Below are 6,000 nucleotides of genomic sequence, written 5' to 3' on the forward strand. Positions count from 1 at the left end.
GTTTGGTCTGAGTCTTAGACTGAATAAAAATAAAAGAAGAAAACAAGGTGAATACCAGCATGCATCTTTCTGCTTCTGGCATGGACAAAGTCTGACAGTTACTTCCTTGTGGGAACTGGGATCCAGGAGGGGGTGAGGGAGGGAGCATCACAAATCCAGGAGGCAGACTCTGGAGCCTCTCGCATCGAGGCACAGATCTACTTCATTGCACAGCAGCAAGGTTTTTGTTGTTGTTGTTGTTTGTTTGTTTTTGTTTTTTTTTGTTTGTTTGTTTTTATACAGCCTTTGGACAACTGGGGAATCAACATGAGCTCTGGAGTAGCCAATCATCCCACTGGCACTATGGGGGTGTGCTAGGCTGCCAGCACCTGAGGGGACTGCCATAAAGATGGGGGGTGGGGAGGTGGGTAGTAGTGGTGGTATAGCAGACGACAGCCTGTTTTGGGACCTTTCGGAGGTTCCACTAGTTTACTAGGAATGTCTCTCTCTTTTAGGTCATGCAGCATGCCATAGGACACAGGCACTTTTACTATTATGATGCTGGGGAGGAAAGGGTTTATACAGCTCACACTTCCATGTTGCTGTTCATCACCAAAGGAAGTCAGGGTAGGATCTCACACAGGGCAGGAACTTGGAACCAGGAGCTGATGCAGAGACAACGAAGGGGTGCTGCTTACTGGCTTTCTTCCCCATGGCTTGCTCAGTCTGCTTTCTAATAGAACCCAGGACTACCAGCCCAAGGATAGCGCCACCCACAATAGGCCGTGTCCTCCCACTTGAGCACTAATTGATAAAATACCTTACAGCTGGATCTCGTGAAGGCATTTCCTCAAGGGAGACTCCTTTCTCTGTGATAACTCCAGCATGTGTCAAGTTGACACACTAAGCCAACCAGTACAGACAGGAACAGAAGATGATTGTATTGGAAGGTTTCGTAAGGTTTCACAGAGCTGTAAAGGATAAAGACGCCTGCAGGATAAGGGCAGGAGCAGGCACACCTATAGAAGCTGTGTTAGAATTCTCTACAGCAACAGACATCTCAATACCCTCCACGCAAATTCCACACATCAAATACCGTGAAGAAACCAATGGAAATTAAACTGTGTTTGGATAATCCAAGCACTTCCTGGGGCATCTTAAGAGTCTGTAGACTATGGAGATATTTTTAAATTGCCATTAACTCCTAATTTTAGCCCAAATCAGAGCCTATGAACCTTGTTACTGGCCTGTCAGAATTTTACTTCTCTTCATCCTCCTAAAAGGAAATAGGAATACCTCCAAGATTGCCACCTGAAAGAAAAACACCAGAAAGCAAAGGTAAATGCTCCACTCTGTCTATAGAGTAAGCACAATTTTCAGCATCAAAGGCAAAAGAAATGTGAAATTCTCTATAAGTTGAAGATCAATATGTACAATTGCTCAAAGCCTTACTTAACAGACATGGAGGATGTGTAAAAAAAAAAAAAAATGAAACGTTTCTACAATTTTTTAAACAGTCAAGAAACATTGATACTGGCTGTATCGGAATGGAAGATGAGGTCTTAATTATAAAATATGGAAACAGGTTTTAAAAGTTTTTAAAAGGCAGGTAAGTATGGGGATTCTTCTTTTGTTGCAAACTAGTGTATAGATTGATTAAAAGACCCATTTAGGCTGGGCAGTGGTGGCACACGCCTTTAATCCCAGCACTTGGGAGGCAGAGGCAGGCGGATTTTTGAGTTTGAGGCCAGCCTGGTCTACAGGGTGAGTTCCAGGGCAGCCAGGGCTACACAGAGAAACCCTGTCTCAACAAACAAACAAACAAACAAGACTCATTTAAAGGATTAGGTGTTAAGGTAAAACACTCTACATCTAAAGAATTATTTCAGCAAACACATAAACATTGCTACTGGTTCCACCTGAGTGGAAGGGTGGTCCTTAATTATAAAACATGGAACTAGATTTTGAAAGCCTTTAAACAGTCTCTAAAAAGACTGCATTTCCATACCTGTATGGCCTCTATGCCCACTTATATCCCAGGCTTTAAACCCATTACAAATTAAATATGAAGAAAGGGATAATAGAAATAATCAGACAAATGCTTAAATAGTTAGAAGAGAAAGAGGCAACAGTGATTGTCATGGGTCTGTGAAGAGAAAGAGGCAACAGTGATTGTCATGGGTCTGTGAAGAGAAAGAGGCAACAGTGACTGTCATGGGTCTGTGAAGAGAAAGAGGCAACAGTGACTGTCGTGTGTCTGCTGCTGACATCTTCTTACTTTGCAGCCTTTACCTTCTCTTCCAAAGACTCCCAGAGTCTCTTCTGAACAGAAGAGAATAAGTGTGCATCAGTTCAATGATAGCGCCACAATCGTGAGCCAGGCAAATAGCCAAGCTTTAACTTGATGCAGAAATTGATAATGAATCTATAAGTTCTGAATCAGAAGATGAAATAGTAGCATCTGAAAGTCAATAGAAAGAAGCATGAAAATTGAATAATCAGCTCATAATTTGCACATTTCGGCGAAAACTAAGGAATGTAATAAAAGACCTTGTGCTTATAATCCTTACGAAAAAAGTCAACAAAAAAGAAGCCCCCTTCCTCCCGAAAGTTATGAAAGCATTTTCTGTAACTATGACTCAAATTATCCCAAACTCTTTCAGTATTTTCAAGGACAAATACACTATAGTCATACTCTATTAACTTATGAAACTTTTACAGATTCTAAACAGGCAGTAGTTACTCATGGAGTACAGTCCATTTACGTGAAATTTTACAAGGACTCACCTCTAATTACTGCTTAACCCCACATGACAGGGAGGCGTTAATGAGAGCCTTTCTAGAAGCCAGAGCTATTTACAATTCTAAACATGGTAGCAAAAGCTAGTATTTTAGCTGGAGAAAAGGCAAGAAAATAATGTTACTACCACTGTAGATTAAATCAGGGACACCCTGTTGACTTTTGGGAAGGGAACTTCGAATCCTTGATGCACTTGGTTGTCAGTGCCATTGCTTGTCCTATTATTACTGTTTGTATTTGTTAAGGTGTATTTGTTAATATGTAGTTGTGTTGTCCTGTATTTGTCTGTATGGATAAGTGTTGTAGTTCCGTCTCCCAGTTCCCTCCTGAAGCATGATCAGGCTCTGTCCCTCTAGTTGGCTTGCTCAATCAAGTCTAAATGTTTAAGTCCCACAAAGTCTCATCTCTGAGCCCTCATTGTCCTCTCTTTGTACTCATTCCTCTCTCTGGACACTTGATTCAGTTTTGCAGGGATTCAGGTGTATTTTGGGTATGGATAATATTGTTTTATGCAGCTCTATTTTATTAAAAAGGTGGCTCTGGAGTTGGGTTGTGGCCCACTCTCTCCAGACCTAAGTTTGCTTGTTTAAAAAGCTTCCTCAAATCTTTGTCCTGGGGTCAAAAGGCCATTTGACTCTGGGACAGAGACAAAACAAAACATCAGAACAGCCCAGGAAAACTCACTATGTACTTTAGCACTTGGGAGGCCGAGGCAGATGGATCTCTGAGTTCCAGGCCAGCCTAATCTCTAGACTGAGTTCCAGGACAGTTACACAGGGAAACCCTGTTTCTTTTCTTTTCTTTTCTTTTCTTTTCTTTTCTTTTCTTTTCTTTTCTTTTCTTTTCTTTTCTTTTCTTTTCCTTTCTCTCTCTCTCTCTCTCTCTCTCTCTCTCTCTCTCTCTCTCTCTCTCTCTCTTTCTTTTGTTTTGTTTTTTTCAAGACAGTGTTTTTCTTTATAGCCCTGGCTGTCCTGGAACTCACTTTGTAGACCAGGGTGGCCTCGAACTCAGAAATCCACCTGCCTCTGCCTCCCAAGTGCTGGGATTAAAGGCATGTGCCACCACACCCGGCAGAAACCCTGTTTCAAAAACCAAAACCAAAACCAAACCACACCAAACCACATGGTAGATTATTCTCAAACCCCATTTGTCTCCATTTTGAGGACCAGGACTGATTTCAAAAGAGGCACCAGCTTCAGGAACAAACCATAAAATCCAGAACAAGATCATAAAACCCTCTCCCAAAGCACAGCCTGGGGAGAACCACAGAACCGAGGTGGGGGTGGGGTGTCGGGGGTGGGGTGTTGGGGGTGGGTGGAGAATATCTTATTTTGGGATAGGACTTCTGAGCTGGGTAGCCCTATTTTTTTTTTTAAACTTGGTTGAATGTTCATGACAGGAATGTAGACCACAGATCACCTGCGACCCCTAGCACCCATCAATGAAATTTTAGATTACCTCATCCTTCTAGAGAGTTCCCCAGTTTCCTATAAGAAGGCCTTTGTGGCTTGGTCTGTGGTCTCCATTTAAAGAATGGTTGTGTAAGAGTCCATGGTTCACTGAAGAATGATACCCCTTAGTTAAATAGTATGTAAACACAACGAGTGTTTTTGTGTTTTATTCTGCACAAGTCCAGTTTTATTCTTGGTATAGAATCTCCTATACCAAGATAGAAACCAGCGCCTCCCTCTCCCAAAGTGAGCTCACAGGCCAGACTTAAAGCACCTTTGGGGAATCCCAAGGTAGGTGGGCTTTGTCTTACTCTATCCCTAAGGACATTCCATTAAAGGGCTTGGGGCTGTCTGGAAACTGCTGACCCATTGTCCTTGCTTCAGGCTAGGTGGTGAGGCATTTTTCTCAATAGCTGACTGGAGTCTGGGATTTTAGGCCTAATCTCCTGAAATGCCAATTGGAAGCCTTTCTTGGAGTTAACCTCTCTTATCAGTTGATACCCCCTATTCTACCCTGAGGGCTGGTTGTTTCTGCAGAATACACACTCTTTGTTTATGGATACTATCTGAGTCTGGGCTCTTCCTTCAGAGATTTTCAGACCCTTATATAGAAATTACCTTTGCTTATCTCATACTCTTGTCTTTAACTCTCATTTTCTTGGCTTTAACCCTCTAAAACACTTTTTAAAATAAAAACTTACCTCAGAATTTGTAAGTTTATTGTGTATGGTTAAAAATGTCTGTAGGCTGGGTGGTGGTGGCACACACCTTTAATCCCTGCACTTGGGAAGCCAAGACGAGCGGATTTCTGAGTTCGAGGCCAGTCTAGTCTACAAAGTGAGTTCTAGGACAGCCAGGGCTACACAAAGAAACCCTGTCTTGAAAAAAAAAAAAACCAAAAAACCCCAAAACAAAAGAAAACAAAAAAAGTCTGTAAAATCAATAACAAAAAGTTAACTTATTAAGCCCATTAAATCTTCTGATTTTTATTGCATCTCTTCTTTAGACTATGAGGGTAACAAAAGGATCTTCGGAAAATTCATGAAAATTGGCAGATAGCTTTAAGTGATTATATAAAATGTTAATAATCTGACAAGGACCAGCTTTGGCTTGGAGAGGGGTTCTGAGAGACAGGGTGTTTGGGAGCAGCGAAACAAGCGACTCTAAGTCAAGTCGCTGGTCCAAGCTAGCAGCCTATGTTCTGCTGGAGACATCTTTCCAGCCTGATTCCTCTCTGTTCTGCTTTCTTTCTCTCTGATCAGATTTCTCTCTGGAGACCTCCAGTCAGTCCTTTCTTTTTATTCTACTGGACACAGTTGTCCAAGTGCTTTTCTCTCTTGCTATTCTAAAAACTTTCTTTGGATAGCTCATCTCCTGCAGGTCACACGTCCAGTATTTCAATGTGGTCATTCACTCCAGGTTTCCTTTTGATTATCCTAAGAATCGACCTCCCACAACCCCAGGCTCTTAGGAGACAGCAAACACACATTTTCTTGTAATATTGCAAAAGAATCCAGGGATCTGCAAGCCTCTGTTAAACGTTGATGCTAAACTAGATGGGCGGGATCTCTTCCTGAAATTACCATTTCTACCTCACCTGGGCATAACCTTGTTGTGTCCTAGGCTGACCTTGAATTTAGGAATCTGTCTGTCTTTGTATCTTCCTGACAAGCTGGCTCTTAGAGTAGTGGCCTTTGTTCCTTTAGATCTGTGAAGCTCCTCATACAATCCACATTGCATGCTTATATTTTTGTATAGTTGAGAAATTAT

Source organism: Mus caroli, unplaced genomic scaffold, assembly GCF_978045245.1.
Source record: "Mus caroli unplaced genomic scaffold, Mus_caroli_1 scaffold_15, whole genome shotgun sequence".
In the NCBI taxonomy this organism is placed as follows: Eukaryota; Metazoa; Chordata; class Mammalia; order Rodentia; family Muridae; genus Mus; species Mus caroli.